The sequence below is a fragment of the Balaenoptera acutorostrata genome, chromosome 3, assembly GCF_949987535.1.
Source record: "Balaenoptera acutorostrata chromosome 3, mBalAcu1.1, whole genome shotgun sequence".
In the NCBI taxonomy this organism is placed as follows: domain Eukaryota; kingdom Metazoa; phylum Chordata; class Mammalia; order Artiodactyla; family Balaenopteridae; genus Balaenoptera; species Balaenoptera acutorostrata.
This window is the reverse complement of record NC_080066.1, coordinates 63,337,841-63,352,470: the sequence shown is the minus strand read 5'-3', so window position 1 is coordinate 63,352,470 and position 14,630 is coordinate 63,337,841. Positions and strand designations below refer to the sequence as shown.

Sequence of the window (14,630 nt, the reverse complement as noted above, 5' to 3'; positions counted from 1 at the left end):
GAATGACAGGGAGGATGAGAGCTGCCCCACCAAGCTGAATGCCTGTTCAAGACTGCTAGGTGAGCAGAATCTAAACTTCTATTTTGTTAATTCATTGCATTTTAGGTTTGCTTGTATTAAAGGAATCACAATTCTTTCAAATCTAGAAAGAAAAACAAACACACAAAATTATTTATTTAAGAAATTATTTATTTCCAGGCAAGGGAGAACTGCAAGGTGACAGATAATCTCTGTGAACAAAGTAAAAGATAGGGTTTATATAGGGCTTGGGGGAAATGTGGGGTTTATGTTAAATGTAAATGATTGGCTATGACTGGCTCAAAATGAAGTGGGGTTAGTCGTTGATTAGGTGGATTTCAAGAGCAGACCTATTGTAGCAGGGTTTGGTTGTCTGTGGGTGATTCTGCTCAAGACTGATATTGACTGGTCTTTTCTTTTCCCGTTTAAATACCTGAGGACATGAGTAAGGTTTTTCAGGCAAGAGTAGAATTTTCTTTTTTTTGCTTGTCAAATAACCCTTTGTTTTTCTTTGCAGTTCTTAACTAGTTGGGCATTCCACTGCACCACTGTTGATGTCATCTATGATGTCTTGAGGGTGGTGGCCATCAACATTGCAGCCCACAGACTGGGTGGCCCCCAGGATCTCTTTAATGGGTCCAGAGAGTTCTCTAGCTAAAGATCGATTCCGCATCTGTCAGGCAATGTTGACAGTCTCATCAAAAGTGATGTTTCCACTGTGCTTAATGTTTTTCTGCTTCCTTCTGTCTCTTGGCGGTTCCTTGGGGCCTTGATGATCAGTCCTCAACCTGGGCTTGTCTGTTCTGAATGGTCAGTTTCACAGTAATCCTCAGACCCTTCCAATCACCAGTTGCCTTGGCGATGTCATCACCAACCTTTTTTGGAGACAGACCCAGGGGGCCAATCTTGGGGGCCAGGGCAGACGTGGTACCAACTTCCCCACTGGTGCACCTCAGGTACACGACTTTGATCTTGTTGGGGTCGAACTTAGGCAGCATGGTGGAGGCGGCTGGTGTCGGATGAACCCGGATTTGGGACGACTGAAGAAAGTTGCACCTTGGCCTCCTCTGAGCCAAAAGCTGGAAGTCTTTTTTTTTTTTTTTAAATTTTTCTTGGAGTATAGTTGATTTACAATGTTGTGTTAGTTTCAGGTGTACAGCAAAGTGATTCAGTTATACATATACATGTATCCACTCTTTTTTAGATTCTTTTCCCATATAGGCCATTACAGAGTATTGAGTAGGGTTCCCTTGTGCTATATAGTAGGTCCTTGTTAGTTATCTATTTTATATATAGCAGTGTGTATATGTCAATCCCAATCTCCCAATTTATCTCTCCCCCCACCCTTACCCTGGGTAACCATAAGTTTCTTTTCGACATATGTAACTCTATTTCTGTTTTGTAGGTAAGTTCATTTGTACCCTTTTTTTAGATTCTACATATAAGTGATATCATATGATATCTGTCTTTCTCTGTCTGACTTACTTCACTCAGTGTGACAATCTCTAGGTCTACCCATGTTGCTGCAAATGGCATTATTTCATTCTTTTTTTATGGCTGAGTAATATTCCATTGTATAGATGTACCACATCTTCTTTATCCATTCCTCTGTTGATGGACATTTAGGTTGCTTCCTCGCTATTGTAAATAGTGCTGCATTGAACATTGGGGTGCACGTATCTTTTTGAATTATGGTTTTGTCCGGTTATATGCCCAGAAGTGGGATTGCTGGATCATATGGTAGCTCTATTTTTAGCTTTTTAAGGAACCTCCATACTGTTCTCCACAGTGCTGTACCAATTTACATTCCCATCAAGTGTAGGAGGGTTCCCTATTCTCCACACCCACTCCAGCATTTATTGTTTGTAGACTGATGATGGCCATTCTGACCAGTGTGAGGTGATACCTCATTGCGGTTGTTGTTTTAAATAAATTTATTTATTTTATTTATTTTATTTTTGGCTGCGTTGGGTCTTCCTTGCTGTGCGCAGGCTTTCTCTAGTTGCGGTTCGCAGGGACTGCTCTTTGTTGTGATGTGAGGGCTTCTCATTGTGGTGGCTTCTCTAGTTGCGGAGCACGGGCTCTAGGCACACGGGCTTCAGTAGTTGTGGCACGCGGGCTTATTTGCTCCGCAGCATGTGGAATCTTCCCGCACCAGGGCTCGAACCCGTGTCCCCTGCATTGGCAGGTGGATTCTTAACCACTGTGCCACCAGGGAAGCCCCTCATTGCAGTTTTGATTTGCATTTCTCTAGTAATTAGTGATGTTGAGCATCTTTTCTTGTGCTTTTTAGCCATCTGTATGTCTTCTTTGGAGAAATGTCTATTTAGATCTGCCCATTTTTTGATTGGGTTTCTTTTCGTATTTTTTTGATATTGAGCTGCATGAGCTCTTCGTATATTTTGGAGATTAATCCCTTGTTGGTTGCTTCGTTTGCAAATATTTTCTCCCATTCTGAGGGTTGTCTTTTCGTTTTGCTTATGGTTTCCTTTGCTGTGCAAAAGCTTTTAAGTTTAATTAGTTCCCACTTGTTTAGTTTTGGTTTTATTTTCATTACTCTAGGAGGTGGATTGAAAAAGATCTTGCTGTGATTTATGTCAAAGAGTGTTCTGCCTGTGTTTTCCTCTAAGACTTTAATAGTATCCGGCCTTACATTTAGACCTTTAATCCATTTTGAGTTTATTTTTATGTATGGTGTTAGGGAGTGTTCTAATTTCATTCGTTTACATGTAGCTGTCCAGTTTTCCCAGCACCACTTAAGAGACAGTCTTTTCTCCATTGTATATTCTTGCCTTCTTTGTCATAGATTAGGTAACCATAGGTTCGTGGGTTTATCTCTGGACTTTCTATCCTGTTCCATTGATCTATATTTCTGCTTTTGTGCCAGTACCATACTCTTTTTTTTGGTTTTTTAAAATTTTCATTTATTTATTTTTGGCTGCATTGGGTCTTCGTTGCTGCACGGGCTTTCTCTAGTTGTGGCGAGCAGGGGCTACTCTTCATTGTGGTGCACAGGCTTCTCATTGAGGTGGCTTTTGTTGCAGCATACAGGCTCTAGGCGCACGGGCTTCAGTAGTTGTGGCACGTGGACTCAGTAGTTGTGGCTCACGGGCTCTAGAGTGCAGGCTCAGTAGTTGTGGTGCACAGGCTTAGTTGCTCCGCAGCATGTGGGATCTTCCCAGACCAGGGCTCGAACCCGTGTCCCCTGCATTGGCAGGCAGATTCTTAACCACTGAGCCACCAGGGAAACCCCATACTGTTTTGATTACTGTAGCTTTGTAGTGTAAAGAGTGGAATTTTCCAGTCTTATCTCCCTTTTGGTCCTCATTGACAGATCATGGAAGAGGCTATTAAATATTGTCTAGAACAAGAATGGGCAATTTTTTTAAAAGGTACAAATGAACTTATTTACAAAACAGAAAGAGACTCACAGACATAGAAAACAAAAGTATGGTTACCCAAGGGAAAGAGGGGTGGGGAGTGATATATTAAGAGGTTGGGATTAACATACACACACTACTATATATAAAATAGATAACCAACAGTGACTTACTGTATAGCACAGGGAACTGTACTCAATATTTTGTAAAACCGATAAGAGCAAAGAACCTGAAAAAGAATATACATATATATATGTATAACTGAATCACTGTGCTGTACACCTGAAACTAACATGACATTGTAAATTAACTATACTTCAATTAAAAAAAAGATATTAAAAAAAGAATGCTAAAAAATATGTGCACAGGGCTTCCCTGGTGGCGCAGTGGTTAGGAATCCACCTGCCAATGCAGGGAACACGGGTTCATGCCCCAGTCCGGGAAGATCCCACATGCCGCGCAGCGGCTAGGCCCGTGAGCCACAACTACTGAGCCTGCGCGTCTGGAGCCTGTGCTCTGCAACGGAAGAGGCCATGATAGTGAGAGGCCCGCGCACCGCGATGAAGAGTGGCCCCCGCTTGCCACAACTGGAGAAAGCCCTCACACAGAAACAAAGACCCAACACAGCCAAAACTAAATAAATAAATTAATTAATTAAAAAAAATATGTGCACAGGTATGATAGGACACATTTTATTAAAAATCAGAAAAAAAGAATGGGCAATTTTTTTTCCTGCAAAGGACCAGAAGGTAAATATTTTAGGCTTTGCAAGCCGTCCGGTCTCTGCTGCTGGTACTCAGCTCTGCTGTTGTAGCACAGAAGCATCATGGACAATATGTAAACAAATAAGTGTGGTCATGTTCAAATAAAACTTTATTTACAAAAACAGGTGGTTGGCCAGATTTGATCCACAGGCCATAGTTTGCTGACCCCTAGTCTAGAATTCTAGATCTAATCTATCTAGGTTAGATATGGTTATGGTTTTCCCTGCTGGGTGAAATGGTGGTTGTAGTGATCATCATGATTTCGTTTTGTTTTTGATTCAGGATCATCTGTTGCACCATCTGATGAGGCAGCCACCACATAGTAGAGTTTAATTCCGACACCAACTGCATAGAATATGACTGCAACATAAACAAATATACAACTAGTAGAATAAGGAGGGACTGGAAAGTTCACCAAAGTCATAATTCACATTTTCACAGATTAAACCATCAGATAAGATCTTCTTCTTCTTCTTTTTTTTAAAAATATTTATTTATTTATTTTTATTTATTTTGGTTGCGCTGGGTCTTAGTTGTGGCACTCGGGATCTTTGTTGAGGCGTGCAGGATCTTTAGTTTTAGCATGCGGGATCTTTCTTTCTTTTTTTTTTTTAGTTGCAGCATGCGGGCTTCTTAGTTGCAGCATGCATGCGGGATCTAGTTCCCCGACCAGGATAGAACCGAGGCCCCCTGCATTGGGAGCGCAGAGTCTTACTCACTGGACCACCAGGGAAGTCCCAAGATCCTCTTCTTGATCTAAGTTATGGTAATAAGAAAAGGAGTATAGACCAGGTTGTTACCTTTTGAAATTTTTTGAAGTTTCTCTCACTTTTTTGATAATGTTGAAAACCTGTCTGAGAGATCTTTGGGAATATAAGCTGCTTCAAAGCAAATAGATCTGAAGTTTCTGAGGGAACTGTATTGCCAAAAAACCCCACAAGCCTGGCCTGAATAAATAAGTAAAGCCATAAAACAACACTTGGGTCTCCAACCCTGCACCATCAGGAAGCAGGCTGTCAAAGCTGTATAGTCCCCAAGGAAGGCATGCTCCCACTTCACGTACAGCCAGGGAAAATAATGGCTGAGGGAGGACTTGCCAGAGGGCAGAACCAGGGTAGAAGGAGAACAATGAGAAGAGAATTATTTCTCGAGAGCAAAATTGGGTCTAATCTGAGAACTTCCTTCACTGCCCAGAAAGGGTGTCTTTTTTTACCTGCCCCCATTTAACTTTTTGTTTTAATTGAAGTATAATTGACCTACAACACTGTGTTAGTTCCAGGTGCACAACATGGTGATTTGATATTTCTATACATTACGAGACGCTCACCACAATAAGTCTAGTTACTATCTGTCACCATGTAAAGATATTACATAATTATTGACTATACTCCCTATGCTGTTCATTTTATCTCTGTGACTCATTTATTTTGTAACTGAAAGATTGTACCTCTTAATCTCACCACCCATTTCATTTATTCCCCACCCCCCACCCCCCGGCAACCACCTGTTTGCTCTCAGTATCTATGAGTCTGTTTCCGTTTTGTTGTTTGTTCATTTGTTGTGTCTTTTTTTAGATTCCATATATAAGTGAGATCATACAGTATTTGTCTTTCTCTGACTTATTTCACTTAGCACTATACCCTCTAAGTCCATTCATGCTGTTACAAATGGCAAGATTTCATTATTTTTTAGGCCAACATTACATTGTGTGTGTGTATGTGGGAGGAGATATATAGAGAGAGACAAATAGATCCAAAACACAACTCAGCAAAATAGTTTATTTCTTGCTCACCTAATAGTCCTGGACAGATATAGTTGATTTACAATGTTGTGTTAGTTGTCTTTTGATAATAGCTATTCTGACAGGTATGAGGTGATACCTCAGTGTGGGTTTTTTTTTTAACTGTTAAACTCATTGTGGTTTTGATTTGCATTTCCCTAATGATTGAGCATCTTTTCATGTGTTTCATCCAGGCTAATTAGAAAAGACTGTGATCCAGATATTGATATGAAATTCAATAATTGAATGGGACTTTTCTCTTCTCCCTTGGGGGCAGGGTGAATATGTTTGGTGACCAGAGAGGCTGACTGTAACAGAGACCTTGTCTGTCTACCGAAAGCTATTAATCTCTGGGACTACTAGACTAGTTTCCCATATTCCCATTCAATTTGGGTGCAGCCATATGACCAAATTTTCTCCAATGTAATGTGAGTGGAAGCAATATCTACCACTTTCTGGGGATGGTAGACCACAAGATGAACAGATCCAAGGACCCTGAATGACGGCAATGTAGGAGAGCTTCCTCCCTGACCTGAATATCTGTCCAGGACTATTAGGTGAGCAAGAAATAAACTATTTTGCTGAGTCATGTTTTGGATCTATTTGTTGCAGTAGTTTAGCCTGCATTAACTGATATACACCCCATGAGTCATGCTTGTTCAACATAATGATTATATATATACATCCTCTTTAAACATAATTATTAATGGTAACATACTAAACATCCTGTAATGAGCCTTGCTTTTTTCATTTAATGTCTTGGAAAGTGTTCCATATTAGTACATTAAAAACTTCATTTTTATATTCTTTCTTTTTTGCTTTTTGACAGCTTAAGTACAATGTTACCTAACCAGTTCCCTACTGATGGACATCTAGGCTTTTTCTAATCTTTAGCTAGTGTTCTATGTTGCAGTTCTTTCAGCTGGTACTCTGCAAACGCAAGGCACAGTTCAGCTTCAGGTCCAGCAGTGTCTGGTTTTACTCTCTGAATTAGGACTTTACTTAGTTTCTTTCAGACAAATTACAAAGCTAATATTTGACCATATTGATTCTCTGTGGCCTACTATTGTAAAATTCAAATGGTTACAAATTCAAATACTTATGTTGATGGGAGGGATATAGCATGGTGGTTAGCAGCACGAATTACAGTCAGACAGCCCTGGGTTCAAATCCCAGCTCTGCTACGTGTAACATGTAACTTAACCTTTGGCGAGTTGCTTAACTACTATAAGCATTAGTTTTCTCACCAGTAAAATGGGGGTTATTTTGAGGATTAAATGATAATGTAAGTGAAGTGCTTAGCGCATGATAACCATCAGTTAATAAGCACTGTAGAATTTTCCTTAATATACAATTTTTTTCTAATTACCAAAGAAAGCAAAAATTAAACCTGAGTCTAAGGTTAGGACATGTATCATAACTATCTTTATTGTTAAGATGGGAAATTGTTTTTTAAAAGATTAAATGATTTTTTTCTCTTTCAAAATGATTTTATTTTACATACTTTTCTGTAACTTGCTAGTTTCTTTTTAAATTCTACAACTGAACACTTCCTATGTCAGTAGAAATGTACTGACTTCATTCTTTTTAAAGACTGTAATTTGGGGGGTGGGGGATGATTCATTTTTATTGAGGAGAGAGCCCTCAAATCTTGTGACTATTCATTTGAATTTTGTATCAAACTGTCAGGGTTAGATTCTATTGGGTCCAGGCTGATTCTATATTGCAGGTTCAGGAAATTCAGTCATTGCAGATGCCATAATTACTGTTAAAGCAAACAACACAGAGGCTTCATCGAGTTGGGGAGTGAGAGGGAAGGAGCTACAGAAAACATACACAAACGTAAATGCCATTCTCCTAGCACTTGAATTCCAGAAGTGAAACTGGAGGGTTCAACTGTCCATATTAGGAAATGACTGGTTGCTTGATGACCACAGCGTTAAGCTAAGTATTTTGCCCTATTTATTGTGAGCGTAGGAGGAGGCATGAGAGGGAATTGGTCAGGAGGACATTATTAGTAAATCAGTTTTAGTAAAACAACAGTTTTATAACCACCCTATTCTCTTCCAACCTAATCTCAGTGCAGTTATAAGCATTATAAAATCAAACTCTCACTTTAAGTGGAGAGACTGAAAACCGATCTCAGTTCTTTAAGACGAAGTTTCTGAAACAGATTCCCTAATGGGGTTATCTCCTATTCCCTGAAATTGCAGCAGAGTTAAGAACCTGTGTTAAGATTAGTTTGAATCCATCAAAGCCTTCAACATGTGCTCTTTTTTTTTTTTTTTTTTTTAATTTATTTTAATTTATTTATTTTTGGCTGTGTTGGGTCTTCGTTTCTGTGCGAGGGCCTTCTCTAGTTGCGGCAAGTGGGGGCCACTCTTCATCGTGGTACGCAGGCCTCTCACTATTGAGGCCTGTCTTGTTGCAGAGCACTGGCTCCAGACACGCAGGCTCAGTAGTTGTGGCTCACGGGCCTAGTCGCTCCGCGGCATGTGGGATCCTCCCAGACCAAGGCTCGAACCCGTGTCGCCTGCATTAGCAGGCAGATTCTCAACCACTGCACCACCAGGGAAGCCCTCAACATGTGCTCTTGCCATAAAGTAGCAAATGAAGGCATGGAGAACAGACAACCTTTTCAACTTCTCTGGCACTGAATATATTTCACCTTAATAAAATGTCAGGAACTCCCATTAAACTATACTTGGTTTCCTTTAGCTCAGATTCAGGATTAACTAGCATTAAGCTTGCAACAGAAACACAGCTGTGGTGCACGTGCTGTGTGGAAGCAATAAAGACATGATGAACCTGGTGCCCAAACATCACAAAAGCAAGTGCTCCCCTCCCTATATTTGGGAAATTTCTTTTCTACTGAAGTTTCTTCAGTATATCTTTCATCTTCTGAGCTCTTGTTTCCAAGATCCTTGCCTGGTCTCCTCCATAACATCTCTATACTTGTCTTGATTTTTTTTCTTTTAACACAGAAAGGGCAAGAGTCCTGGCCAACCTTGACAATAGAAAAATGTATATTACTATTCTTGAGAACTCAACCTTCAGTGCTGGTGCTTGGGAGTAAAGATTTTTGATGGATTAAAGCCCCTGGGCACGTGTAGGTATCTGTGGACACATTTACAGGAACCAGCTGGACCCACAATTCTCCCAGCCAACCAGCCTCACTGGCAGGCCAACTTCAGCTTGGGCACCCTCTCCTCTTAGTCTCACCAGCACTTGATGGTGTCTGGTTTATAACAGCTCTGTTGGATGGGGGGCCACATGGCTCCCAAAGAGCCCTGACGAGAGGCACAGACCTGAGACCAGATGTCTCGTTCTAGGACAGATGGCTTGAACGGCCTCCTGTTCCCCTTTGCTCTGGAAGTCTACGGGACTGCTGAGTGCCAGGGCCACCACAGAAATCTGGGTGGAGCTTTGCAAAGACAGCTTTCAATTAAGTGTCAAGAAGAGTGAAATGATCCAATGTTTTCAAAGATGAACCAATTGCCTTAGAGGTCTGACCTCTTCTATTCCCAGGTGAGGGAAAGAACAACATAGTCCAGTTCAGCAAAATGTTGGCAAATCCCAGAATCACAGGGTTGGAAAGGACCTTCGTGGTGAGAGCAGGCTGAAAGGGAATGTGGCAAGAGAGCTGCTTCCTGCAGGGGAAGGCTGGCTGCCCACCGCCAGGAGTCCTCAATAACTAGGTGCTGGCAGTTCCTCAGCGTTGACTGGCTTGTGGAGGCTGACACATCACAACTCGAGACATCAGACACCAAATACCAATTATCTGATTTAAAAGATGAACCACGACAACAAAAATACAAACATTTCTGTGAAATAAAGGACCCAGGAGTCAGCCTGATGGGCATATGCCCCTCTGTAGGAAAACACATTGGAAGCCCAATCAGGCGGCAGGTAACGTTACTGGTACAACCACCACCACAGCAGCAAGGTCCCCTCGGGAGTGTGTGGACTGGATATACCTGCCTTCACACCCCTGGCCTTGGACTGGCACATTCTTTCCTTACACACAGTTAATACCATTTACTCATCAGAGGCTTCGCATGTGCTAATTGAGGTTCCTGAGGCTATACCTTGATCTCAGAACAAGAAGAATCTTAATCATGTGTTACATTTTAATTTCCTATTACAGTAAAATGTATAGTAACTGCCTCACTGCCCTTCTGCCTTACCTGAAAAACCTCTTGTAGGACCAATGCAAGTAGAAAACGTCATCACTGTTAATTTCAATGGGAAAACATTTTATACGTTCCAAGTCCGCAAATTGACATCCATTCATGTGAAAACACCAGATCTCTTTAAGATGGACACAATTACAACAATAATTAACATTGGTTATCATAAAGACATAAAGGCACTTTCTCTTCATTAATTATTACTAATTACACTATTATTCTATAATATGGCCATTTACCTGTTGTTTCTTAGCTTTTATGCCCTGTACTATTTAAGACTAAATTTATAACAAAACATACATACAAATGATACCCAATATTTATACAATTCAACTTTTATTTTTAACAAGAGAAATAAAATCAATGAAAACCATGCAAATGATATCACCTTTATTGAACAGTTGAAATAAAAGAGACATGATGTAAGATTATCCCTGCTATATTTAAGCAAAACACTAAGAAATGTGATGGGAGAACCTAAGGTAACATGGGCCAGCTATGTGAAGATGATACACGGTGACGCTCTTCTTCAGCTCTAAGAATTACACCAAGTAAATCCAACCTGATTGATAGATGCAAAGAAATGCCTTGGGTATCAGTTATCTTTTATTGCAAAACAAACTGCCTCAAAACTAATTGGTTTAACTTTAAAACAATAAACCTACTTTTTCACTGGTCTATGGGTTTGTCGATGGGCTTCTTCTGGTCTGGGCCAGCATAGCTGGGTCTAGATGGTCTACAATGGCCTGGCTCACATGTCTGATGGTTGGCAGGCTAGTTGGTCTAAGGAGCCCCACTCATATGTCTGGCAGTTGCTTAGATGTCAGTTGGGGTGATGACCACATGTCTTTCATCATTCATCAGGTTAGCCAGGAGTTTTTCACAAGGTGATGGAAGAGTTCTCAGCAGCAAGAGAGAGCAAGCCATAATTGTAAGCATTTTTTAAGACTTCTAGTATCAGAAGACTGCTAATATCCCATAGAACAAAGCAAGTCACAGAGCCAAGCCTAGATTCATAAAATGGAGAAACAGACTCCACCTCTCGATGGGAGAAGCTGAAAATACTATGGCTATTCCGTTCAATGTACCACACCTCGGAAGCCAAAGTAGCGAGATTAAATGGTATTCCTTGTAACCAGAATGGGTGAATATCTCAGGATTTAAACACATTACTATGAAAGGGGAGGGGGGTGTTTCTGCTTCAACTACTGAGGTTACCTAGTAAGGCTGCCCTCTTGGGTCCTCTACTACATGTGAGGCAAGGAAATAAAACCAAAGAGGTAGGCAGAGGCTAGGGCTCTGCAGGCCACATGAAGGAATTTAGGTCTTGATCCCAAGAGTAACGGGAAGCCATAGAGCGTTTTAAGGAGAGAGATAAGATCACTTGGGTTGCAATGAGGGCAGTAATTCTAGAAGCTTTGCCAGGAAGGGGAATCTTGAGATAAGGCTTTAGTCACAGAATATGGGGTCAAAGGAAAGGGTTTTTTTTTGTTTTTGTTTTTTCAAAGCAAAAGATGGTTGAAACTGATGGAAGGATCCAATATTGCAAGAGGTTAAGGGGAGAACCCTGAGAATTGGGAAAGGAAACTTGAGCATGCATGGAAAGTTTGGTTTAAAAAAATTATCATACAATAAAATTGATTGTATTTTTCTTATACAGTTCTATGGATTTTAACACATGTATAGACTCATGTAACTACCACCACAGTCAGAATACAGAAGAGTTCCATCATCCCAAAACCCTTCTTTTTGCTATCCCTTTAGAGTCACTCCTCCATCCCTAATTCCTGGCAACCACTGACTTATTTTCCATCACTATAGTTTTAATATTTTCAAGATTTTCATTTTGAGACTAGCTTCCTTCATTCAGCATAATGCCTTTACTGTTATGTTGTTATAATGCCAAGTTGTTGGGTGTATCAATACTTCTTTCCTTTTTATTGCTAAGTAGTATTCCATTGGGGTCAGCTTCTGATAGAATTCCCCAGGTAGTAGTGATATCACTATTCTACCATTTACTTGGGGCAAAAACCTTGATCACCCTTGACTCTCTTCTCTAACCTATACATAATCCATTAGTAAATCCTGTGGCTTTACTTTCAAAATACACCTGAAATCTGACCAGTTCTTACCACCTCCAATGCTATCATCTAGTTCAGGCCACCATCATCTTCTGCCAGGACTAGTGCTTCCACTCTTACTTCAATACCCTCATTGTCTATTCTCCATACGACAGCTAGAATGAAAGTTTTATTTTTTCATTTATTTATTTTTGGCCATGTGGCATGCGGGATCTTAGTTCCCCAACCAGGGATCAAACCCATGCCCCCAGCAGTGGAAGCTCAGAGCCCTAACCACTGGACTGCCAGGGAATTCCCTCAAATGAAACTTTTAGAGACTAAAATCTGATCAAGTTACTCTTGTGCTCAAAACTCTTCAGTGGTTTAAGTGGTAACAATCCAAAGTTGTTACCATGGCCTACAAAGTCCCACATGACTGGGCCCCTGGCTACCTCTCTGATGTCATCTCCTACCACTCTCCCCCCACTCACTCTGTATCAGCTATAGTGGTCTCCTTGCTAATTCTATAGCATGTCAAGCACGTTCCTGCCTCAGAGCATTTGAATTTGCTGTCTCCTCTGTCTGGAACATGCTTTCCCTAGTTATCCACATGGCTTACCCCCATCAAGTCAATTCCAGTTTCTGCTTAAGTGTCCCTTATCAATGAGTCTTTCTCTGACTAATGTCTAAAATAGCAGCCACCTGAGACCAATGTCTAACCCTTACCCTGCTTTGTTCTTCTTAGAATACATATATATATATACATATGTATAAAAACAAATATATATGTATTGTTTTTCTGTCTCCCCACATTAGGAAGATCCTTGAAGACAAGGAATTTTTTTGTTCATTGCTCAACAAGCACCTAGATGAGTACATGAGTGCCTCATCTGGCATACAGTGGGAGTTCAATGATTTTTTTTTTTTTGTGGCCGCACTGCACAGCACGAAGTATCTTAGTTCCCCGACAAGGGATGGAACCCGTGCCCTCTGCAGTGGAAGCATGGATTCTTAACCACTGGACTGCCAGCGAAGTCCCTCAATGAATAGTTCTGATTGAGTAACTTATAGGAGGAAAGCACAGGTGGGAACACATGTAGATTTCTAGATTTTAGGGCATTCTACATTTTCTATTACTTATACAGTAAGATAATCAGGGGAAGGGGTACGGGAAGCATAGGGGATTAGAGACTTGCCGATAGTGGAGAGCAGGTTAACTAGAAAAATATAATGAAATTTCCAGACACTGTTCAAAGCCCATTTAAGGCTGACATTATTATATTTAGTGATGCCAATCTGTTCAGCAGGACAATTTACTATGACAAGGTACAGGCATTGAGAAGAATGTTAGTCCACCCACGGTGGAGGACTTAGTTGGGGAAAAGAGGAGTGTTGGGGCAGGTTTAAGAGTAAGTAAGAGGGGGATTGTAATGAGGTACCATTGAATCTAAGATGGATAAGGAAGGAACTGAAGAATGAGAATTAAGTAGAAGCTTTCAACAGATTGGAGGTTCTGATAAAGTAAAAAAGACCGTTATGGTGAAGTTCTTAAGCAGTCAAGCTAAAGGTTATCAGGCTGTGGTTGGACAGAGGGATGTTCGAACTACTGATTCATAACACGATAGGGGTTCTGGTGACAAGGTCCAGGTTTTTGACTGGGATTGGCAGGTTGATGTAAGGGATGAGGCCTGCATGTTAAATGAGTTGTCCACAGTGACTCTGAATTTATCAAGATGGAAGATGGTTAGAGAAGAGAAAGTAAGACAAGGACCTGGATGCACAAATTAGCAGATCATCTCTACAGAGGCGGTTAAATGGGCAGCAAAGCCTTACAAGTAAGCGTCAGAAAAGCAAGGGTTTTTACAAGAGGTGACAGTATATGGCACCTTGCCCCCACTTTTGGAACCTGGGAAGCGAGACTACTAATCCATGTGAGGGAGCTCCAGGGCACGCAGCATCCTCAGAGAACAGAGAAAAGCTGATCTGGAAGCGGGAATCTCAGAGGAAGATCGGTTTGAAGGTAGGAGGTTGGGGAGGGGACCGAAGCAGCAGAAAACCCTGACACTCCTTCTCCTTTATTTACCTTCCTCCCAACTTACCGCCCGCCCACGCTACACCAACCTCCACAACTAGAAAACACTCAGAAAAGAGTGTAAGCAGACCGGCTCTTTTCAACTCCCCGCGGAAGTACTCACACCGGAACTCCTCCATGTCTGCGCTTCCCCATTGGCGGAAGCTTCCGCCAGCTTCTACTCACTTCCGCCCACGACTCAGTTGGGCGGGGCTTTCCCTATAAGTCACTTCCGCCCGACCCCGCCCCTCGTTCCCTTTTTGGCCGTTTCCGGCCTCAGGCCCCGCCCCATACCGTGTGACCCCGCCCCCTTCCCGCCCCGGGCCGGCAACCCGGCCCCGCGGCGCCGCTTCCGGTGCGGGCCCCG

The 14,630-nt window shown here is 41.5% G+C and overlaps 1 pseudogene; it reads right to left on the bottom strand.

The window, feature by feature from the left end:
- Window positions 1-538: 538 nt before the first annotated feature.
- Window positions 539-1,085, bottom strand: LOC114235942 (60S ribosomal protein L12-like; annotated as a pseudogene).
- Between the last annotated feature and the right edge of the window lie 13,545 nt (window positions 1,086-14,630).